Source organism: Suncus etruscus, chromosome 8, assembly GCF_024139225.1.
Source record: "Suncus etruscus isolate mSunEtr1 chromosome 8, mSunEtr1.pri.cur, whole genome shotgun sequence".
Classification (NCBI taxonomy): domain Eukaryota; kingdom Metazoa; phylum Chordata; class Mammalia; order Eulipotyphla; family Soricidae; genus Suncus; species Suncus etruscus.
Genome location: NC_064855.1, coordinates 15,800,916 through 15,825,902, shown reverse-complemented (window position 1 = coordinate 15,825,902; position 24,987 = coordinate 15,800,916). Strand labels below are relative to the sequence as shown.

The following is a 24,987-nucleotide window of genomic DNA, read 5'->3' as shown; positions in this document are numbered from 1 at the left end:
TCCACTGGGGGCCCCTCAGTTTCCCAGGAACAAAGGGCGCCCCTCCCCTGGGGATGGGACCTGAGAGGGAAGGCCCTGGAGCCCCCTAGTTGTAGTTGGACCCTTGGGGGTCCATCCCTGAGAAGCCACGCTCGCTCACACCCATCCACCTACCCACCTACCCACCCAAGGCAGCTTGGAGTCCGCCTAGGCCCCCCACCCACAACCCCACGGCGCCCACACGGCCCCATTCCCGCGCCCTGCACCCTTGGGGGGTCCCCGCTCACCCGTGGCCGTGGGATCCCCCAGGACAGGCGCCCCAGCAGCTGCCTGTGGCTGCGGTGGGCAGGACGGGCGGTGGGTGAGGCCTCTGCGCGTGAGGCGGGGCCTGCAAGGCGAGGGCTGGGCGTGGATTTGGGGGGCCTAGGGCTGGGGGACCGGGTGGGAGCAATCCCGCGCCTCCACGTCCTGCCTTCTCCCCGGGAACCCGGGAGCACTTACCCTGTGTTCCCGCCACTGTGCTGGGGAAGCAACAGGAGGCAGCAGCTGTTGCTTTGGGGAGGATGGGGAGGCGGCCAGAGCAACACCCCAATTCAGCAGCCAGCCAGCCCGCGCATATCTCTGAATGGGTAGGGGCGGGGAATGAGGAGAAACAGCAGAAAAAGAAAAAAAAATCCCCGCAAAGGACCGTGGGGGCGCAGCGAGGGAATGAAAATCGTGCACCCCAATCCTGAAAGGTTGGTGGGTACCCCAGCCTCTCTGCTCCAGCCCCCAGGGCCATGTGGACACTGGACTCTTAGGAACTCCTTCCCAACCCCCTCCACTCTCCCCCCTCCCTCAGTGACTTCTTGGGTCCTGAGCATCCCCTCTGCCCAAGGCAAGATGACAAACCAAATTTGAGGGTTCAAAAATAACCCTCCTGCCATTGTCCTGGGGAACCTGGCCTTGAGTAAGTCTCCTAAGGAGGCTACCAGCCTTAGTAAACCGCCCCCCACCCCACCCCAAGGTGAACATGGTGGAATCCTGGTCTTAGCCCAATTGGCTGGCTGGCCTGGAGTGGGAAGGAAGTGTGAAACTTCAGAACCCTAGGAAGGGCAGTGGGGATATCACAAACCCCACAGCAGGGATGGTTGGTGGGAGGAAGAGGCCTGGCCCCTGGTGTGAAAAGCTCCCCCCACCCCCAAAATTCCTGGGCACATCCTGCCTACTCGAACCCTGGGATTTAATCCTTTGAATAAAGGTTGGGTCTCAAAACCCGAAGTCAAAAATTATCTGTCTGTGGAGGAAGAGGGAAACCCCCCCCCCAAAGGGGATGGCTCAGTCCCTGGCACAGGTAGTAAGAACCCCCTTAACGGTGCAAAAGTTCCCTTTGTGGCAGTGAGCGAGTGCCAAGGGCATGACGAGAGGGCTTGTCTACCGCATGACTCTCTGCAGGGCAGTGTGTGCCCTCCTTGCCCCTTCCCTTTATGTTTGAGGATGTGGGGGACAACTGTCCTGTTAACTGGGAGAGCCAGTCTAGGCCTGGGCACAGACCAATTCCTCCCAGAGGCCTTTGTACCACATCAGCTGCTTTTAGAACTTCCTGGCAGGGACCTGATCACTGTCCCTCAACCCTGGCTCAACACCCCGAGGCCCCTGCCTGCCTTGGTTCTCACCTTGTGGCCACCCTGTCCTGACCACTTCCCTCAGTCTCCTGCTCTGCCCTCATTAGCACAACTTTCACATGGGAGAGGGGAATCATTGAAATATTCTGAGGGCCCCAAGTAATCTGGTTAGGTTGCAAAAAGTTGGACTTCCCATGGGACGTTGCCTGCAAGGACAGGCCGGTAACCAGGAGCCCAAAGCAGAAACACCTGTTTGCGTCTGCCAGCTCCCTGACCTGTCTGGTGATGCCAGAAAATTTGGCTAAGTGACTTCCCAGGTGCACCAGCCAGGCACCACTGAGCATCTGAGGAAGGCTGGTAGCAGCCTCCACAGTCTATGGAGGTACTACTGTGGGACTTTGGGGTCCAACTAGGGCACCTATGAGTCTGCTCCAGAGGGGGAGAAGGTACCCGTGGACCCAGGAACTTTTGGAGCGGGTAATGTCAGGTCACCAGCTGCTCTGTTCTCTCAGTTTTCATGAGCCTCCAGATCCACTCCAGGGATACCAGCCAAAGGCAGGAAGAGGGCAGAGATTCAGCCCCACGGCCCTAGTCAGAAAGTGTCATAAAAACAAGGTTCCTGATGTTGAGGAAAATTGAGCTCCAGGTGTTGAAAGCAAGTGAAAGGAGCAGGACAGGAGTGAAGGCAGGGATGGCCCTGAAGCTGCAGGGGCAAAGGCCCTGAGTCAGGGTGGGGATGGGGAGGTGGGTAGGCATGTGGGACAGAGCAGAAGACCCCTTCAAAAGCTGGCAGAGAAGACAGCAGAGGTTCCTGTGCACACAGCTCGGGGTGTCCAGCTCTCTCCTCTGGCAGTTAGTGAGGGACATGAAGAAAAACGCTGCAAGGCAGAAAGCAGCTGGGCTGGTACAGGTGCCTCTGGTGAAGTTGAGAAATGGGTTTGGGTCCACCCAGCAAAGCTGCTCCAGAAGTCTCAGGTGCAGATGAAGATGTGGGACCAGGGTGCAGGACAGAGTCTTGGTGGGAGAAGACCAAAGGACAGAGTCTTTCTACAGGTGCCCAAAGAGTGGAGCCTGGTTTGGGAGGCCCCTTTAGGGCTCTGCCCCATTGATCGTGCTAAGCTGACTGAGTGGCTCTTGAGAGCTGCTAAACCTCCCGGCACCACCCGGCCGGATCCCTTGCACTGTGGCAAAAATAGTCCTGGTGTCCATGCCTGGGTCACACAACGTCGGGCAGGGAGTGAGTGGGGGGGCCTAGGGAGCACCAGGGACAGTTCAAGGGACAAGACAAGAAGACTTAGGAAGGTTCTAGCCCCAGATGCAGAAAGTATTAGGATGTCACTTCCTCCCAGGGCTGACCACAGAGCCAGCCTCCTGGTCTGTTTTCCCAGCAGGGCTGGCTATTCCCCCAACAGAGGCAATCTATTCTGTTTAAATTATATGTTATCTAGGCTCCCTGGACACCAAAGATCCCCAGCCCACTTCTGACTGAACTGAAAGAACTCTGAATACGAATTCTAAGTCAAGAAACACAAATAGGGGGCCGGAGAGATAGCACAGCAGCATCTGCCTTGCAAGCAATCGACCCAGGATCTAAGGTGGTTGGTTCAAATCCCAGCATCCCATATGGTCCCCCGTGCCTGTCAGGAGCTATTTCTGAGCAGATAGCCAGGAGTAACCTCTGAGAGCTGCCAGGTGTGGCCCCCCCAAAAAAAAGAAAGAAAGAAAGAAACACAAATAGGTGTCCCTGCCCTTTCTTCTCTTCTCTTCCCCTTGAGCTCCCCCTGACCCCTTCATCCTCATCTTTTTTCCTCTTCTTGATCAGAAGCAGATTCGATGGCTGGCAGGGAAGCAGCCATCTTGTGACCATAAATGAGGGTATCCCCTTCCCCAACTTCTTATTTATCCCACCTGAATGATCAGAACTGTCCACAGCTGGAATGGGCTGGTAGAGGAGGCTGACTGGGAGGAGATAGGGGATAAGAAGAAGAGTTGGACTCAGCATCAGATTCAGCAGCAGCAAAGCAGCAGCAGTAGCAGCATCAGCAAAGAGAGTCAGTCAACAAGGAAGTCTGGAGAAGTAGCTAAAAGGGAGACAGAGGCAGAGAGAGCCAGAGAAGGAGCAGAGAAGTGGCTGCTTGGAAAAGGCTAGCATAGAAGCCACGTGAAGAAATGTATATGTTAGGTTAGGACCGTGAAATAAAGCTGGCTGACTCCTGGAACTTCATCTGATTGCTTTGTGAATCTCTCCACCCTCACCCTGCAACCTTCAGACCTGCCAGGCCATAGGGGCTGCAGGAACCGGCTAGCTGAGGAAGGTCTCACCATGCCCACACCAACACTAGGACAATTTAATTTATATTAAAATAACACATAAGAAAAGATGGGCAGAGAATCTGAAGAAAGTGAACAGAGAGCAAGAAAGACACAAACATCTGAATGAATTTCCCCCTACCCAACACCTCTGGGGTTTCTGGGACTGGAACCCCAACCAACTTCCATTACTTAACAGGATATCCACATGGGCCCTCCTCCTCCAGAAGCCCTCATCCATGCTGTAGCCCTATGAGTCACCCTGCCACCAGCCAGCACCCCGACACACTCCTCAGAGTGGGCTCTGCATCATTAGTCAGGGCTAAGCATCATCCTCAGTGTGGCTCTAAAGAAAAGACAGGCCAAGGCAGTGAGGGCAGAGACAGAAATGGAAACTCCTGGCCGGGGTATATGGGACAGCTGAGCTAGGCACAGGGGCCTGATGCACTGGTCAGCGGGACACTCATCTCCCCTTGGGCCCAGGGACCACTGCTACCACTGGACTGCTCCGTGAATGTGCCCATTTGTTTCTTCCCAGCGACTAAAAATGGGAGAGGAGACGGGATGTTGACCTTCTGGAGCTAATGCCTTGGAAATGCTGCATATAATGGCATCCAGACACAGATAGGAAGGGCTTGGTGAGTCTACACTCACTTGCCAGAGGCTGATAGATGCCTACATTCTCCTCAGCTGGCATGCCTGGCCCAAATCCTCCCGAGAGAGGTACCTGCTGACCATCTGCCCCTTCCCAGAAGAGAGATGGAAGGAGAGATTCTGCTTGAAAACCAGCTTTGCAGAGGAACAGTAGCTCTGGGTTTGAGGTGGGCATGTGGCTGAACTTCTCAAGAATGGGGTCCACAGGACACCTAAAGAATGGATGGCAGGGGGCCAGAGAGATAGCATGGAGGTAGGGCTTTTGCCTTGCATGCAGAAGGATGGTGGTTCAAATCCCGGCATCCCATATGGTCTCCCGAGCCTGCCAGGAGCGATTTCTGAGTGTAGAGCCAGGAGGAACACTTGAGCACTGCCGTTGTGACCCAAAACAAAACAAAAACAAATAAAACAAAAAAGAATGGATGGCAGGGGAGAGGCACTTCCTGTGGCAAGCTGGAATTTGTACCTGGCACCTTTCTAGGGAGGGAGGCTCATCTCTGATGACACTGGGGGACACTGGACAGGGCAGCAAATTGCTTATGGCCAGAGAGTCACCACCTGTGGACTTGTCACGGACTCCTGGACACTGCCTATCCCTTGTTTCTCTGAGCAGAAGCCAAGCTACTGCCAACACTTTTTAGGACGTGTCTCTTGTTTTCCCTGCTCAGGCCGGAACCTCAGGCACAGCATGCACGGAATTTCAGACATGAGAAAGGATGGGCATGAAACACTCCCAGCCCGGCCATTCAGGGCAATGCTAAATATTTAGTCTTGGAAAGAGTCTTCATTCCTTCCCCGCCCGCTGCAGAACTGAGAATACACCACTGTCCTTCTGAGAGACACTGGGACTTTCCACTGCAGAATGAAACAAGGGCTGCAGTGATTGAACCCCGGGGTGGCAGGTGGGGGGGGGGGGTTAGTCTTTGCAGGGTAAAGTGATTGGGGACAAAGAGGGGGCACCTGGCTCCTGTCTGAACAGTCTCTGCTCCTGTCTCCCCACTTGCCAAATAAGTTGGTGCCTGAGCATTGCTGGCTGGGTCCCAGGCAAGCACAGGATTGGCAAAGAATGTCAATTCACCTTGAGAACTCACCAGGCCCCCACAGTGGCGCCCAGAGCCACCCACCTGTATTTGACAGAGAGCAAAGAGAGGGAGAGATAGTACAGATTCCCAAGGGTGTGTGGGCAGACAAGGGCCCCAGAGCATGCCTGGGGGCTATTTTCTCTGAGGCTGTTGTATTTCTAAAAAAAATTTTTAAAAAAAGGCCTTGCAGTGTGTTAGTCCTCAGCCTGAGGAGCTATCCTTCCTTCATGGGATCTGGGGCTGTTGAGGCATGAGGGGGACACTCCATTTGTTCTCATCAGAACTGGCTCTGTGACTTAAATTAATTCACAGGGGAAAAGAAGAAAGACCAACTACCATCCAGCTGTCTAAAAGGGGCTCCTGAGAGATCAGCCACTGCCCTGAGCTACTTGGGACACTTTCCTCTGGAAGCCAGTTGTCTAACTGTGCTACTCTGGCATAGAGGGTTTAGAGTGGGGTAATTTCTATGCATTTTTCTTTTCTTTTCCTTTGGTTTGGGACCAAACCCAGCAGTATTCATTATTTGGTATTCCTGAGTATTGAATACTAGGTACTAGGTGTTCAGTACTTGGTACTCGTGGCTCTACTCTCAGGGATCACTTGAGGGACTATAAAATAAAATACACAAACTGTGAGATCACACCACAGCATATTTCTACCCCCAGGTGGACGGGTCTGAAGAAGCAGGGTAATGGTAAGAATTAATAAACCAAGCCAGTCAGGAAAGAATCACAGAGTCAGTGGCTTCTCCCCCATGGTGTCTCTCAGCCTGCCAAGCCAAACTCTCTTTCTTTATTAAGCCACTACAAAAAATCAACCAGGTGGGCAGGGTGGAGTAAGACCCAAATGGATCTTTTACTTATCAAAATGCGAGGTGAAAAGGAAAGAGGAAGATGGGGGACTGCCTTTGTTTTGGGTTAATAGTTGGATGTCGTCTTACAAGGAACCATATAATGCCAGAAATTAAGCCTGGGTCAGGAACATGCAAGGCAATTTTGCTACCCACTGTACTATCTCTTCAGCCCCTAAATTGATTCTTGCTTTCTACTTGCTTATTTTTCTGGCAATCAATTAATTCGATTGAGGCACTAGCCCAAGAAGAATCCAGAGGTGTGTGGTAGGGTGAAGGGTTCCTCTTTTCCTTAACAGTAACCTAAACAGGATTGGCAGACCTCACTGCAACCTACCCTGGGCCCATAACTCTCCTTCCCCAGGGCCAACGGCTGGGCTCTCCTTTTGAACAAGCCCTCCGTAGACTGAGAAATCGCACCCAGATTCCTGCTGATTTCCATGGAAGCTGCTTCCTCTGTAACTCACAGGTCTGGCAGCACTGTTCTACAGAAACCTGGCCCAAATTCACACGGAAAAGGGGATTCAAAGGCCAAAGAAAGGCAGAGCCTGGAAGAAAGAACAGGACACGGAGGGACACAAGGAACAGAGCTGCAGAAGCATGAGAACAGCCTATACGGTGGGAGTTTCCCAGGAAGCGAGCTGACAAATGCTGTGCCACAGATTTTGCCTGGGCACAATAGGACCAGGACCACTTCCTCCTGGTTGCTGCTGGACCTCCCTGGCCTAGGCCCACCTCTCAGGATTCTCTTGTCCTAAGTCTTAGGACAAGTCTTAGGTCTTAGGACCTAAGAGGATTAAAGAAAAAAAAAGGACATTTTTCAAAATAAATGCAAGACACTTTTTTGTTGTTGTTTTGGCTTGGGGCCACACCCTTTGATACTCAGGGCTTATTCCTGGTTCTACACTTAAGAATTACTCCTAGCTCAGGGAACCATCTGGGGTGCTGAAGCTTGAACCCAGGTTGGCTGTGTGCAAGGCAAGTCCCCCTCCCTCCTCCACACACACACACACACACACACACACACACACACACACACACACACACACACACACACCACACTGTGCTACTTCTTTAGCCCTGAGCATTCTCAATCTGAACCCAAGTATATACAGGATTTATGAGGGCTGAGGACAGAGTTCCACTTGAGGCAGAAAAACCAAAAGCAAAAATCCACGAGAAGGGAAGGCACAGAGTAAGAGGTGGGGATCAGTCTGGCTTTTGATAGTACCCACCAGGCCAGCCGGAGGTTGCATGGTCATTGCCTGGTGCAGGGGGCACGTGTTGAGCCAAGATAGAGCCTATGCATTTAGCCACTTCTCTGTCCTTTAAGCCCGACCCTTGCTGATTCTGGGACTCCTGCCTGCATCGCAGCCAATGACAACTAAGGGGACACAAAGCACTACAACTCTACAGATGTGTGGTGTCAGCACGGGAAGTGTGCCCTGCCCACCCACCCACCCACACACACCCATGGCCACTACAACCAAAGAATTCCGTGTGCACCACCCCTGCAAGCCCAAAACTCTGTGTGTGTGTGTGTGTGTGTGTGTGTGTGTGTGTGTGTGTGTGTGTGTGTGTGTGTGACCCCAGGACTTCGCAGCCTCAGCAGAAGGGAGGGAAGGCAGAGTGAGAGAGGGGATGGATCAGGGATGTCATCCTGGAGGAGTGGGCGTCTGCCAGGAAGCCCAGGGCTGGGAGTTGGGAAAGAAGAATGGGTCTGGAGGCTGGAATGAGAATGTGGGAGGTAAAGGTTGTTGCCACTTGGCAGGTTCAGAAAGTCCTGAGGGGAAGGAATGAGGCCTGGAAAGTTTCCATCCTGGGCTGGTCTTTCTATCTGCTAATTCCTGCCTTGATTGGAGAGGGAGAGGCCTGGCTGGTGCCCAAGTGGTCAGGCTGGTAAAGTAGCCCCCCACTACATCCCCCAGTAAGCACCCTGCTGGGTCCATTTGAAAGCTGAGCAGCTTGGCAGGACCCTCCCTACCACTGGGATGAGGGATTCTCACCCCAGTTTCTCCCTCCCTGCAGGGTTCCTTTTCCTCAACAGCCACCAGGTCCCATAGCTTATGTGGAGTTTCCAGGCATTTGAGGGGCTTGAAACACAGAACCCCTCCCTCTGCTGAGGACAGATGGAGAGAAAAGGAGCCTTTCTGGGTACAGGATCAGGCAGTGCCAGGGTACGCAGGAACTTTCCCAGTGGTCAGGAAAGCACATCGACCAAGGCTGAGAAGGTGTATATGTGTGTGAGAGACAGACAGACAGACAGACAGATAGACAGACAGACAGACTCGCTTCCAAGCAGAGGTCAGGGCTGGACTTGGCTCTCAGTGGCTGAGCCCTGACCCTGCATGCGAATGCCCAGGCTTCGTTTCAGGCACTGCGAGTTACCCCAGCACAGCTGGGCATGGCCCCATAAAGGACAAAGAAAAGGAAAAAAACATGGCATGGGCCTGGAATGAGCCACTGACATCTCTGAGCCTCAGTTACCTCCCCTGCTCAACAGGACCCCAGGGACCTTCTTTACTCCAAATCCCTCACTTCCTGTATCTGAAGTGAGAGTTGCAGAAAATTTGAGACTGACTAAAGGTATTTTTGTTTGTTTGCTTGTTTTGCAGGCATAACGCTAAAAGTGAATTCATAATCCACTTTGCGATCCAGGTATTTCTGGTCATTCGTGCTCAGGTGGCATTGCCTGGGAAATAGAAGTGTCAGGATCCATGGGCCCCGAAGAGATAGTACAGCGGTGTTTGCCTTGCAAGCAGCCGATCCAGGACCAAAGGTGGTTGGTTCGAATCCCGGTGTCCCATATGGTCCCCCGTGCCTGCCAGGAGCTATTTCTGAGCTGACAGCCAGAAGTAACCCCTGAGCACTGCCGAGTGTGGCCCAAAAACCAAAAAAAAAAAAAAAAAAAAAAAAAAAAGTGTCAGGATCCAGTGGGGAGGACAGACAGAAAGGATACACAAATGCCTGGCCCAGGGCTTGATAGGGCACAAGAACTTCCCTCGCTGGATTTGGTAGATCAACCACATCCATCGTGGCTGGCCAGAGACAGAACCTGCCATGGACACCTGTTTCCTCCTGTGCCAGCACAAAACTGGGCATCACATGCACCCCTTGTGTTAGCCATACCCACTGGGTGCCACATGAGCCCATGCTCTAAGACCCTCTGGCTGTGACCACACAGCCTCAAAACCACTGTGGTACTGTGGGGCCAGGGGGAAAGTCTGAGATCGCTCAAGGGGTGAAAGCAATATCACCCTGCTCCAAGTCTGGGGAACCCCTGAACTACTCAATAGAACCAACTGAGCTGGCTCAAGGAGAGAAGCAGAGGCCTGAGGGGTTCGAGAAGGGGACTTGAATACAAACAGCTTTAACTGGGCTGGTGCACATGTTTGGCACTTACCTCTGACATGCACTGCCGCCTGACCAAGAGCTTTCAAGGAGCCAGAGGGCATCTCTGTTTCCCAGGTGAAGAAAGCCAAGTCCCCATGAACAGAAACAACCTCTCCCAAGTTGCTCCATATATAGGTGGCCCAGAAGCTGGGAAAATATTACCGCTCCCTCAATGTCACATGTTAAATCACCTGGATGGTCAGATACACCCACATATGGTAGGGGTCTGAGGTTTGGAATAAAGGTGTTACCTGGGGGTAAGGGCGGCAGAGAAAAAGGAGCAAGGAACCTTGGGGATCAGGAGCAAGAGAGACAGAGAGAGAGCTCCTGAGAGAAAGAAATAAATTAGCCAGGGGTCTCAAACTCAATTTACCTGGGGGCTGCAGGAGGCAAAGTCGGGGTGAGGCAGGGCCGCATAAGGGATTTCACACACACAAAAAAAAGTCCTCAAATGTCATTATTCACAGTTTTAATTATTTCTTCTGAACATGAATAGAACATTGAGTGAAGATCATGAACAGTTCTTCTGAACATGGCATCTTTTGCCTATTCCTTGCTGCCAGAGACTTGACAGCGCTTCTTCTCACAAATCTGAACCACATTTGGCTTTAGAGAGGAAGCAGTTGAGACCCTCAGTATGGCTTGAAGATGATCATCATTAAGTCTAGACCTGTACTTTGACTTATTGAAGTTCAATGTGGAGAATAACTTTTCACACAAATATGTGCTCCCAAAAAGGCACATGGTGCGCTTGAACATTCGGGAAAGCTCAGGGAAGCTGGGGGCAAGTCTCTCAAAAATTGCCCATGCATGTCTGCTTTTCACTAATCTCCCTGAACTTGGCTTTGAGATCAGAGTTGCATTGCAGGTCAATGAGCTCCATTTGAAGCACAGGAGAGGCATCTTGCACATTAAAGGAAAAGGGGTCCACAAAATTTTGGAAAGTGGCTCTGTGCTTTTTGAAGTCTGCAAATTTGTGATCAAATTTCTTCTCTAGCTTAAAAATAGCACCAACATATTTCTCACCACTGAATGGTATGCCTGCATCCACAAGTTCCTTGCATGCTGGGAAATGGCAAAGGTTTGTCTGAGAGAGCTGGGATTTCCATAGCACAAGTTTTGTGGAGAATGCTCTCACGTTGTCATAGGCAGCACTGATAAGCTGCCCAGGCCTTGTAACATCTTGTTTAGTACATTCAACTTATGTGTGATGTCAACAAGAAAAGCTAAGTCCATGAGCCATTTGTGATCACTCAACTTGGAAACAGCATTCCCATCCTTCTCCATGAAGGCTTTCACTTCTTCTCTCAACTCAAAAAATCTTTTCAGGACATTTCTCCTGCTGAGCCAACGTACCTCGGTGAAATAGAGCACATCTCCATATTCTGACTCCATTTCCTCTAAAAAAGCACGGAACCTCCTGTGCTTTAAGCCCCTGAATCTGGTTTGGTTGATGCATTTCACAACAACGGACATCACATTGTCACACGGCAGGCATTTACTGCAAAGGGCCTGCTGATGGATAATGCAGTGAAGAGCAATGGCCTTCTCTACACCCTCCTCTTCAAGTTTTTTTTGAACAAATGCCACCATTCCATTTTTCCTCCCTGTCATTGATAGTGCTCCACCGGTTATTATTCCAACAAACCTCTTCCATGGCAAACTTGCATTCTCAATGGCATTACACAGATGCCGAAATATCTCATTAGCAGTGGTCTGGCCATGCATTGGAATTATTGTGAGCAGCTCCTCTGTCAATTCAAGATTGCAATCAACACCATGGGCATAAATTGTGAGCTGCGCAGTGTCTGTTATATCTGTGCCCTCATCAAGAGCAACTGAGTATGCATCAAAACATTTGGCTTTCTCCAACAGTTGATGATAAATGTCACTTGACATGTCAGAAATGCACTCTGCCACAGTGTTGGCAGAAAGGCTGATTTTTCTAAACTGACCTTTCTTTTCCAGACAGATAATACTTGCAGCCTGTAACACATTTTTTAACAAACTCTTCTTCTGTGAATGGTTTCCCTGCCTTAGCAATCATCTCACTAACCATGTAACTAGCTTCGACTGATGCAACATTCTCTTTGGTTGCTTTCTTGAAGAAATCTTGTTGCCTCATTAGACATGCTTTAAGACTGGCAACCCGCTTGGCTCTTTCATTTCCTTGATATTTTGCACATTCCTCAGCATGTTTAGTTGAATAATGGCGTTTCAAGTTGTATTCCTTGTGCACTGCAACTTTTTCTGAGCAAATAAGACATGTGGGGATGGCCCTGTGCTCAACAAAGAAATACTGCATCTCCAACTTTTCCTGAAATTGTCTGTGCTTGTCATCAATCTTTCACCTCACCGCAGGCTTTGATGAAGTCATGATGAAGGTATGACAAAATCTAATTCTGTAATAAACTTCTCTCCCTTCTCTTCCTTAGGCCTCCAATAATGCAAGGGACAGCGGGCAGGAGCAGCAGAAATGAGTCTGCACTAGGTGCAAAGTATTTGCGATTATTCGCTTATCAAATATTCGCAATAAAAATCGCATTAGTAAGAAAAATATCGCAAAAATGGCATTAAACATTTGCATACCCCGAACAGAACTGCTCAGGGTATGCGAATGTTTAATGCAATTTTTTTCTTACTAATGCGATTTTTATTACAATTATTCAGTAAGCGAATAATCGCGAATACTGCAATATGTGAAGGCCAGCCGCGGGCTGCAAAATGTTGTACCGAGGGCCGCAAACAGCCCATGGGCTGCGAGTTTGAGACCCCTGAGTTAGGCAGACATGGTACAAAGTCTGCACGGCAGATAGGGTCATGGAATAAACTGAGCTGACTTTGATGAAACTCTAACTGACTGCTTGTGATCATTCATATGCCATTATTCTGCACCTTCAGACCCACCAGCCAAAGGGGCTACAGGAGCTGTGTCATGCCAAGAAAGGTCTCACCCCAACCTAGGACCTTATATTTTATATTAATACAACAGGAGAAAGCTCGTGAGGGGTGAACTTGGGGAAAGATGTGACCTTAGCACGTGGCACTGACTCTGCTGGCTGGTACTTCCATCAGGAGTCCCACCCCCAACACAGCTCCCACCTTGCCACACTCAGCTACCTGCCACCGCCAACTCTTGTGTGTGTGTGTGTGTGTGTGTGTGTGTGTGTGTGTACACCCAAAGCCATTGACCTGGGCTAAGCAGGAAACAATCTCCCATCACTAAGAGACACTAAGAGGAAGAAGCCAGGAGCTCGGAAAGCATTGTCCTCTCCGATGGGGGCCCTTCTTTCCTGTCCCTTGGGCTGGCTGCTCTCCACACTGCTAAGCTTAGTCTGCTAGGTGGGGGACAAGCTGGTGCCTTGTGGCCATTTCTTCCAGGCGAGAAACAGGGGTGCAGCTAGGGACATCATTACCAGAGGAGGCTTCCTACCAGCTAAGTGCCTAGCAGGCCTGGCCTGGGTCCAGGCACCATCTGGAATCCTAGTCAGCAGTCAGAATGACAGAGCCAGCTTCCTGCCGTGAGGGCAACCAAGCAAACCTCCACCTGGAGTCAAGTGCCCGCCAGGCACACACACCAGGTGCCCTCAAACCTACTGAGCCTTGTGGAGGGGCTAGCTGGGGGCATGTGGATTCTGGACCACACCCAGGGGCTGTCCCAGGGGCTGGGTTCCACCCCAAAAACCCAACATAAGGACCCCAACAGCTGCAGAGATGGCCTATATCACCAATGTCTTGATGGGTGTCAACCTCTGCCCCCTTTGATTCCTCTATCCTTTCTGTTTCCTCCATTCCCTCTGTTCCACAGTCTCAGACCCCAGCCTCCTAGGGTTGCTTTGTATTCTTCAGGCAGGCTCCCTGATATACAGGGAGAAAAGGGAGACAGGGGGCAGAGTGCAGACCCAGATACCCCAGCCCAGTACAGAACCAGAGACACAAACTTTCTAGCTGGAATATACTTCCTCCTTCCCAAAAGGCTAACTCAGGGGTCTTCAGCTGCCACCCATGGTCTTTGCCAGTCTCCAGCCACAGTGCAGAGTGCAAAAAGCACCATGTATCCACAATTCTAACTCGACCCACGGAACCTAGGCTTCTTTGCCTTTGCTGCACCTCCTTTTCCACGAAGGGCATCCTACTGTTTCCCCTATATACCCTGCCCCAACGTCCCAGGCTAAAGCAGCACCTCTTGAGATCCTGTGCTGGCTTTAACATGGGGGAGCTCAGCAGCTGCTGGAGGGGTATCTGTATCCATAGATCCCTCGCCCTGGCCCACTGCCTCCTCCCCAAGTGTCACATACATATTCAATGTTTAGTTGCACTACTTGAGATCATTGTTTTTAGTTCTCTCTTTCTCTCTCTGTTTTGGGGCCATACCAGGAAGTGACCAGGGATCCCTCCTGGTGGGGCTAGGGAACCTATATGAAATGCAAGGAATTGTTATGGGTGGGTTTGGCCTCATGCAAGGCAAGTGCCTTCCTCCAAACCATTATTTTGCAACAACCTTTCCTATTTTTCATTCATTTCCCTAAATTCATAAATATGTCATGATTTCCATGTTTCAAAAACATCTACCTAAGGAATGGTGTCATCTGCTTGTTGGAGGGGGCAGAGTCTAAGAACAATTCTGTCCCTGCTGTTCAAGAGGTCCCCAGAATGCTACCTCTCTAAGATAGTCTCCAGGTCTGCTAGGAGTAAGCCCTGGGGCTCACTTCATAGGGTGTGACCCAAAGTTCAAAAATAAATAAATAAATAAATAGTGAAAATAAATGAATGTCTCTCTTTTCCAGCAAGATCAGTTGCACAACCTAAAATGATCAGAGGAGAGCTTGTTGGCGTTCTTCACGAGAGGGCAGGGGAAACCAAGTCAGGCCAAGTCAGGACAGCCGACCTCACTACTTGCAGTCCTGCTTTTGGTCCTTGTTAACCCTGTAGATTCATACAGGAGTCCCCCAAATGCCTGTGAGGGGGCCAGAGTGATAGCACAGCAGTAGGGCATTTGCCTTGCACATGGCAAACCCGGGATGGACCTAGGTTCGATCCCTGTCATCCCATATGGTCCTTCGAGCCTGCCAGAAGTGACTTCTGAACACAGAACCTGGAGTAACCCCTGAGCACCACTAGGTATGGCCAGAAACAAAACCAAATGTCTCTGAGGACCCCTGAGGTAGCTGAGACATCCTTGTGGGAGGCAATGGTGGGGTCAGATAACTTGGATACTGGTTTCCCCTCAGCAGCACTGACATAGGGCCCTGGCACTGCTGCCCAGCTCCCAATCTGCCCAACAGAGGGCCCACAGGAAGTCTTACATCACCCATCCAGCTACACCCTGGACATAATGGGGTTCATCCTGTAGTGTTCCCTTCTGTGCAAAAACAGGGTTCATATCTGGTTCTCAGCCAACAACACAGGAAAGAATTCCTGGGAACCCTGGGGCCAGAATGTAGAGATAATGGAGCGCAAAAGGCTGCACCTCTGAGGTCAAAATCTTCTGTAAGGAAGGACTTCTGTAAGGAGGGATCAGAAGGTTCTCAAAGAAGTAGGGAGAGTGACCTGCTATCTGGACTTGGGCACTGGGTCATGTCCAAGCCTGAGGGAACCCCATGTCCCTTCCCCAGCCTTGCTTAAGAGTATTCTTGATGACCTGGGAGAAGTGATCATTGAACTGTAGTGACCGTTATGTCCCTGCTCTGGTGACCGGCCTTGTAACACAGAGTAAAAAAGGGGAAGTGTACAGCCAGGCCCCGTATGACCACTGGATCTCCCCAGAAAAAGCTCTCATGCTGTGAGCTGTGAGTGAAAGTCGCCACTTTTGTTCATCAAATACTGTTTTCTACTTGAATGAAGATTAACAAAGGATAGTTTGGACTTGATAGGGGGACAAGTATTTGCTCCAAATATTTTCAAACTGGGGAAGGGGTCTGCTGGCTTTCTTATAAAGGTCCTTTTGTTGCATGGACTATCCCCTACTGCTTTAGAATTTTATTTTCCAAGAAGCTTGCCCCGTTGCTGTCTCTTTTCCCCTTTAATCTTCATCCCTTTGGGATTTCTGTGAAATGCAGCCAGTTCTGTGGAATTGGCACCGTGAACTAGATGTGCCCTTCGAGAAAACCTCTTTGCTTAGATCTTTCTGCCAAATTTATTAGAGACTTGTTGTTAGTAAAGAACCTCACCCAACAAGGACAGGGAAGATTTTGCTGGGCACAAACTCTGCTGGGGACAAATTTGACCTTGACTCCATGTCTTTTCTGCACACTCCTCTCTTTGAGGGGAGTTGTGGGGAGCCTCACCACACCCCACACTGAAGTCCTTTCTCCTGCCCTCTCTCCTGTACATGCTAGCAATAGTGAACCCAGAGCTCAGCCTTGTTAAAATATGTTTGAGAACCGTGTGGCTCTTTAACAAAGTCAGGTGGCAGAACAAACCAAGCTTGTCCTCTCAAAAAATACACAGTTGAGGGCCCGGAGAGATAGCACAGCAGCGTTTGCCTTGCAAGCAGCCGATCCAGGACCTAAGGTGGTTGGTTCGAATCCCGGTGTCCCATAGGGTCCCCCGTGCCTGCCAGGAGCTATTTCTGAGCAGACAGCCAGGAGTAACCCCTGAGCACCACCAGGTGTGGCCCAAAAACCAAAAAAACAAAAAACAAAACAAAAAAAAAAACCCACAGTTGATAGTATTTATTGCTAATCACAGAATCTGAGCTTTGGATTGAGAATTAAGAATTTTAGAAAATGGAGGTCTTTCCCTATGAGTCTTATCCAGATCCTTGAAGATTATTCTGGTGGGCTCAAAAATGATATAAAAACCATTTTTGTACAGTATAATTGTGCCCATTTTTGTATAGTATAATTGTGAGTACTTGGAAGGCAAAAACTAGTATTTTCCAAGTGATCAATGCATGTTACAAAACCAGGTCTAGCTGAAAGACCCATTTCAGAGTGCCATTTGGACCAAGAGAGTTTAAGTTAAATTCAGACAAATTTTAGATTCTACACTGCAATTAACTTTAAAAAAACTGCCACATGAAGAAAATTTATAGTACCACGGGTAAAGTGCTGCTTTGCATGCAGCTGACCTGGGTTCAATTCCTGGCATCCCATATAGTCCCGATCCTGATCCATATAGCCAGGAGTAATTCCTGAGTGCAGAGCCAGGAATAAGTCCTGAGCACTTCTGGGGGTGACCCAGAAACACACACACACACATACACACACACACACACACACACACACACACACACACACACACAACAATTAGGAGCTGGGATGATTGTACAGCAGCAGGGCGTTTGCCTTGCACAAAGCCAACTCAGGACAGGCCTGAGTTTGATCCCTGCCATCCCATATGGTCCCCCAAGCCTGTCAGGAGTAATTTCGGAGTGCAGATCCAGAAATAACCCTGAGCACCGCCCTCTGGGTGTGGCCCCAATACCAAACCAAGCCATAACAAAGCAAAAACAAAAATTGCCACAGGCTGCTGAGACAGTACAGGTGTTAAAGACATTTTGTCTTGCACCTGTCCTGCCCGACCTACCCAAGAGCCTAGCCAAGAGTGATCCCTGAATGTGATTTATTTAGGAGTAAACCCTAAGTACAGCTGGGTGTGACCCCAAAGTAAAAAAAAAAAATCTGTAAAGCAGATCTTAAAAAGTTATTTGAATGAAAATATTTTGTTACCATGTAATTTAACACTTAGCTATAAATACATACTCAAAACTGCAAATACTGGAGGAAAAAAATCGTAGGGCTAAGTAAATGAAGACTACTATGTAGGTATAGTTCACATGTTAATCCTTTGCAAGCTGAGTATCGATTTAACCATGACTTTGAATTTCCACACAAAATTTCAAAGGATCCCTTACAGATCATGACACGTCATTTCTTTTTTTTTTCTTCTTTATTTGAACATCTTGATTACATAAATGATTGTAATTAGGTTTCAGTCATGTAAAGAACACCCCCTTCACCAGTGCAACATTCCCACCACCAACATCCCAAATCTTTCTCCATCCCACCCCACCCCCACCTGTGCTCCAGACAGGCTTTCCAGTTCCCTCATTCATTCACTTGATTATGGTAGTTCTCTGTGTAGTTATTTCTATAGCTGTACTCACCACTCTTTGTGGTGAGCTTCATGGAGTGAGCTGGTTTTCCAGCTGACACATCATTTCTATACAGACATGAATAAAAGAGATGAGATGGGGCCGGAGAGATAGCATGGAGGTAAGGCGTTTGCCTTTCATGCAGAAGGTCATCGGTTCGAATCCCGGCGTCCCATATGGTCCCCCGTGCCTGCCAGGAGCAATTTCTGAGCACGGAGCCAGGAATAACCCCTGAGCACTGCCGGGTGTGACCCAAAAACCACAAAAAAAAAAAAAAAAAAAAAAAGGGATGAGATTAGCTTAAATATTTGAAAAAAACTAATTTGGAGACTTCATCCTACCCAGCCTTTAAGACAATGATCCTCAAACTACGACCCATGGGCCACATATTGTATTTATTCCCATTTTGTTTCTTCACTTCTAAATAAGATATATGCAGTGTGCATAGAAATTTGTTCATAATTTTTATTTTTACTATAATCTGGCCCTCCAACAGTCTGAAGGACAGTGAACTGGCCCCCTGTTTAAAAAGTTTGAGGACCCCTGCTTAAGGTATACCCTGAAGTTATAATAATTAAGTCAGATTGGTATTGGGAAAAGACAGACATATAGATCCACTGGGATCTAGGCCCAGAAACCAAAAAAAAAAAAAAAAAAGGCTCTTCCCACACAAATACACTCTGTTGATTTTTAGTGAACTAGAAAGATGGCTGCTGCCTGGGAGAAGCACAGCAAACAGTCCCCAAACAATGTAAACACACAAAAAATGAAGCCCCCAATCTTCACCACATCAGCACACACACAAATGCACTCGTGGGGGATCACAGGCCCAACTGGAGCACATAAATCTACGGCATCTGGCATTTTGTTTGTTTGTTTTGGGCCACACCCACTGGCACTCAGGCATCACCCCTGGCTCTGTGCTCAGAAATCACTTCTGGCAGTCACAGGGAACCATTTGGGTTGCTGAGGAGGATGGAACCCAGATAGGCCAAATGTAAGGCAAACACCCTCTCCACTGTGTTATCTGTCCAGCCCCACCCACAGCATTTTAAGAGAAAACATTAGGAAAAGTCTTGGTGAGTTTAAATTCAGTACAGAGTTCTTAAGCAAATCCAAAAAGATTAAAAAAAAAAAAAAAGCAACACTGAATTAAAAGCATCTGTTCTGCAGGGGTAAACTGAAAACTGAGCAAGGTTCAACTGTGTGTTTAACCAACCACACATCCGGATCACACTAATGTCTGTACTATTCCATCACCACTTAGAGCCCTGAAGGGAGAAACAAACAGCCCCAAGTGGGGAGGATCAGGCGCTGAGAAGATACTCAGGAAGCAAATAAAAAGGACCTGATTCTCTACCTTGCTAGTCACAAGGCAAATGCAAATCACACCAGCCATGCCCTGCTAAGCTCACTGGAGAAGAGCCACGATGCAAAACACTGACCCAGGTGGTGACGAGAACCTGGAGCTATGGGAATGCAGGTGGCACCGCCTGGTTAGAATCAAGAGCCCAAGGCTTCTTTTTGTTTTGTTTTGTTTTGGTTTTTCGGGCCACACCCGTTTGATGCTCACGAGTTACTCCTGGCTAAGTGCTCAGAAATTGCCCCTAAGCCCAAGGCTTCTTACCAAGTCCAACATAACAATCCCAGAGGTGTCACTGGCCTAGGAGGAAGCATGCTTGGGCTGACAGCATCATCTACACAACTGTTCAAATCTCCATTCACTTCCACTGCAGCCCTGAGCTCGTCAGTGGGGACTGCCTTTGTCCCTCGGGCCTAAATGCTGTGTTATTCTGACGGGTCCTAACAGACTACAAGGAGAAGGGCTTTGGGGGCCAAGGAGGGGAGAGAGAGAGCAGCAGCCTGAACAAGGAGGGGAGAGACTCCAGTACCAGCCTGGCTGCAGCAGCTCAAAGCCTGGTCTGGCTCTTCACCAGAGAAACTGTGTCCCTGTGCACACTTCAGCAACAGGCAGATTCTCATTGTCTCTGCCTGTCTGTCTGTCTGTCTGTCTGTCTTTCTCAATCTCTATCTCTTTCTCACGCCCCAGAAAAGACGAGCAGGTCCTGAAGGAGCACTTACTTATCAGCAGAGAAGAGTTGGGAGGAACATCTGTGGGGAACCTCATTCTGGGAGCAGACATAGGGTCCGATGGGGAATCAAAGAACTAGATGTCACGGAGGTTGTTTTCTGAGGCAGAACTGGGGAAACCTGAAAGAAAAGGAGGCCAGAGGTGAGGGAGACAGGAAGCAAACGCTCACCACCGCATCTGGTCTTATGGCCGTGATGACAGAGTCAGACGGCTGCAGCTGATGGCAGAGTCAGATGGCTGCGGCTGCGGTGGCACCAGCAAAGGGCTGGGGGTAGGATTCTAGCCTGATCCTGTGGGTACAGACACAGCTGAACACCACAGAGAGCTATGACTGAGAGAAACTTCCAGGAGGGGATATCCATCCACCTGCCCACCTGTCTAGCTGCCCCAGGTGCAAATCCACTTCTACAGAAGTTTAGCCTGAGGCCTCAAGCCCAGGAGAAAGGTGGGTACAGGCCCCTGAATCTTGCCGAGGAATCGCTTACCCACTGTGTCTATAGGAAGGAAGTAGCCTCTTGGCTATAAATGTTGCCCTGCCTGCTTATATATTGCACTGGCATCACTGGCAACAATAGGAGGACTAGGTATCCCAATGGATATGGAGGAGATGGGGGCAGGATAGGGATGTAAGAGGCTGGTGAAACCAGATCCTGGGCAAGTAGAGAGCTTATGGATTTATGAGTCACTTCTGGGGGAAGAACCCCAACAACCCCTTATTTTGTGTGGGGAAGAGATATTTATAATGTATGTCAGCTAATCGGGTTAGGAGGAAAACAGAGAAATAGAAAAACAGGGTCTAATCAGGTAAAGAGGAATACAGAGTAAATGCTCTGTAAGGGAAAAACAGATGTATGCTTTGTATAAAGGAAAAACAGGACATGGGCTCTATAGAGGAAGAAAGTGGTACTTTTGCTCTGTCTAGGAAGAAAAACAAGATGTTTGCTCTGTTAGGCTCTGTGTGTTTAGCTACAGTAGAGTGATATTCCAGGATCTCAGAGTTCTTGGTAAGGAGCCATGCTCAGGGGTCTCTGAACCCACACCCCAGACCCTCTATTCTGCACATATGGAAGAAAAGTTCAAGATGACTCAACTCGACCCCCTCTCCCCCATGCTGTTTGGAATCAGAACATCTCCAGGGAGAGCTGGGGTTCAGGCAGAGGATGCATCTCTGATATCCATATCCTAAATCCACTGGCATTAACCAAGCTGGGGCTACCCAAGAGCAGGAGGACCCTTCTGGACCAGCCTGGAAAGCTGCTATGCGGTATATAATGCTCCCCATCTCTCGCAGGGACCCTGGGCTTTGTTTTCTTGGGTAAGTGGGGTGTGACATTTCCAGGGTTGAGGCACAGAGGCGGGAGGGAATGAGAATCATGTGCCTCTCCAGCCAGCCAGCACATGGCTGAGACCTGGGGGTGTCCTGGGACAACAACTTGGCATGAAAGGGGAGGACCTTACAGAAACCTTCCGCTTGAGACAGAGGTGGGGGAAATGCCAGGGATGCGCGTGACTGGGTGTCCGGGTCCTGGAAGTGACAGCTTGGAGCAAGGCGAGCTGACACAGGGCTGGGCCCAGCCCTTTTCTGAGGTGTTGCCCTACCCACATTCAACCTGGGGAATGGAAAGGTACTAGGAGCAGGTGGTGGACACCCTGGGGTCACAGCAGGGAGGACACCACCCCGGCCCAGATAATCTTTTTGAGCCTTGATCCAGAGCCCATCAGTGGGTCTGGAAAAGCCCCTCTTAGGAGCTTAATTTCCTCATCTGCCAAAAGTAGGAAAATGGGGATAACTGCCAGGCCTGGTCTGTGGGGTGAACTTCAGCACAGCATCTCCTAAACTCCCAGTCTATACTAGAGACAGTCGTCATTCACCATCACAGCTACTGAAAGAGTTCTACATGCACCCACCTCAGCACCGATAGACCCCCATATCACACCAGCTTTCTACATAGCAATACCAGGAAATAGCCCCAGACGCAGCTATACTGGCCAGAAAGGGTCCATGTCTTTGCCCCCAGGCCAGGCTGTGAGGAAGCAGATCTGCCTCTGATCCCAAGGAGCAACTGTCCCCCAGGGACTCTGGCCTTGCTTGGGACCTGGAGGAAGACTGTCTGTGGCTCAGTGATCATTAGTGTCCTACACAACAATGCCAACTGAGTTTGAGAAGCACCTAATCTCCTTCTTGTCAGTGTCCCTGGATAGGATCAAGAGGTAGAGAGATTAGGGGTGTACCTGAGGTTTCATGTGAAGGAAGTCTTCCACCAACAGGCCCCTCATTAGCTGGGGGTGCTGTATGAAAAATGAATGTTCATGGAGATGTGGGGGCATCCATCAGACAGTGGATACTGCCTCCCCCCCCATAAATGGACAGAGCAGGGAAGGACAGAAATGGAGCCACAGAGATACGACAGAGCTTGCCTTGCTCACAACTAGTTAACCCTGGTTCAATTCTCAGCACCATCTAAAGTTCCCTTGAGCATTTTCAGGAGTGACCCCAGAACACAGAATAGCTGGATATGGTTCAAATCCACACCACCACCACCTCTTATTCCCCCCACACACACACACAAAAAAAATAAAGAATCAGGAATGTCAACCCTGATGTAAGAAACTAAGGTCACACTGAGAAGTTCCTGAGGGAAAGTGGGAGGTACTGGGACATGTGTCAGGCTTTCCAGAGGCTGGATTTACTGGGATATCCTAGTGGCTGTGGCTAACAGGTAGTTAAGTGCAAGGATCAAAGTGAGTACAGCGAGGAGGACTCGCTGTACCATGTTGCATGTTGCCTACCCAGGCTCAATCCCCAACATCTCATACAGTCCCCTGAGACCAGCCAGGAGTAATTCCTGACTGCAGGGCCAAGAATAAGCCCTGAGCATTGCCAGCTATGTTCCCCTTCCCCAAAAGAATTAAGTGTGGAAAAAGGAAAGTACAGAACTTGGAGGTTTAGATCTAAAGAGGCCTCATCACTTAGGTGGTCCTGGAACTTCCCTGAAAACAAGCTGAGCTAGCAAAGGAAGAAGCAGAGGGAGAAAAAGGAGAGAAAAGGCTAGTGACCTGCCCTCTCCTGGAACCTGTGAAAGCCCAGTTCACCCATCCATCTTCTTTTCAAACCTCACCTCCTCCACAAAGCGTTCCCAGCTGGTAGCTTTTTCCTCATTCCTACCAGATGTTTTCACTTAAATAACATCCTCCTGGTTGGGGTTGGGGTTTGGGTTGGAAGGCTCATAGCCAGCAGATCCTGAAGACGCTATCGAGATCTCTGTATGTCCCAGGACCTGCAACAGTACCTGGCACAGAAAAGGCACTAATAGAGTGATGAATGAGTGAATGAGTGAACATATAAGCAGAACCAGAGCTGAGGGATCTAAACCAGAAACTCAGAAGGAAGCCTTCTGGAGCACCCTATTAGACCTCCCCAGACTCCAGCCAGGCATTCATTTGGTGCTAGGGTATGGGGAGCTCAAAGGGCTGGAGGTGGATTCCAGGCATGACCTGACCTCCAGAGCACCCCTGGGTGTGGCCTTGGTGCCTCTCACCCTACCCCAGCCCCAGCCCCTGCAACAAGCCTGATTCTCACCCACTCTGCTCCACACCACAGAGACCCCTATAAAACATGACCCCTCAAAGAATCCAACGACCAAGTGATAGGGTTAAAGGATTTTTATTGCTGGGGGAAGAGTGTAGGGCTGCCCAGACCTTGGTCCAGACATTGTCTCAGTATGACCAGCACCATGAGACTTGCCTAGTCCCACCTGCCAGTGCCAGTGGCTCCTCCAGGCTGGGATGGGGCTCAGTGGCAGCCAGGTGGTAGGGCTGAGTTTGCCCTGGGAATCATCAGAGGGACCTGAGGAAATTGTGGGGGTGAGTGGGGGTGGAAGTCCCTGAGAAAGGAGAGCCGGTTCAGAAGCAAAGGCGTCTCAGATCCTTCTTGGGGGCCATGCGATGCCCTGGGGGTCTGGCCAGCTCCAACACAGTCCCATGGCTGTTCCCCTGTTTGTGCTTTTTCCACACAATGGGGCAGCTGTTAGGATGCTTCAAAGTCCCAGGAAACCCCTGGCAAGGAGGGGTGCTGCCCCAGTGTCTCTGGGAGGCAACCTATTGCTTGCAGAACCAGGTGGAGCCTTCGACAGCAGCAGTGAAAGTTGGTGGCTCTTCTCGGACTGGGTCTGTGGCAGTGCAGATGCTCCTTTGTGTCCCTGAGTGTCTCCAGGGCCCTTAGGGCCCAAATGGCTGTGCTTCAGCTTCTTGAATATAGGTCCTGTGGCTTCCAGGCCCCTCGAATCTCTGTGAATTTCCAGGGAGCTGAGAAGCCTTTTGGGCTGCTGACAGTTTTAGAAAACAGTCCACGTCCATTAATTAAATATAAAAATAAATTAAGATAAAGTACTCCATCACCGCCTATGACCAGGTTAGAGCCTCTTTGTGACTGCACCTGGCAGTTGTAGCAGGAATTGAATACAAGATCTCTGGGACTAGCAGGGGGTCCCAGAGAAAAGAGTCCCGGGTCCTGGGACTGCTGCCAAGAGGAACAGCTTCTGCAGGGCAGGCCAGAAACCACCGACGGTACTGCCAGGCCTGGTGTGGCCCTTTCCAAGGAGTGCGAGTTCCAGACAGGTCCCGCCCCAGCCATGAGACCCTGGACTGGGCCAGTCTGGGGCTGGAAAGAGTCGACGGCCAGCCGGGTCTTTGAAGGCTGCAGAGAGCAGCCACCCACATATATGCACACACTTGCATACATACATGTTATCATGTGCACAAGTGTGGAGCATAGCAGCTCATACACATGAGCATGCCAGCGCATACACATGCCAATATATGCACACCAGCATGCGCACACACCTTTGAAACACACCTACCGTGAACATGCCTTTGTACACACACACACATACACTCACACTCGCACACATGCTTGTTCACAGAGG

At 49.9% G+C, this 24,987-nt stretch overlaps 2 protein-coding genes across 2 annotated transcripts in view; one reads left to right on the top strand and one right to left on the bottom strand.

Annotated features, from left to right (window-relative positions):
• Positions 1-438, bottom strand: part of LOC126015626 (FXYD domain-containing ion transport regulator 6-like) — a 29,781-nt gene extending 29,343 nt beyond the window's left edge. The window contains exon 1 of the mRNA XM_049778208.1: positions 267-438. The gene's annotated coding sequence lies outside the window, so the exon portion shown is untranslated. The remainder of the gene's footprint in view (positions 1-266) is intronic.
• The window catches only part of UBE4A (ubiquitination factor E4A), a 626,538-nt gene that overhangs the window by 240,628 nt on the left and 360,923 nt on the right, over positions 1-24,987 (top strand). The window lies entirely within an intron of this gene.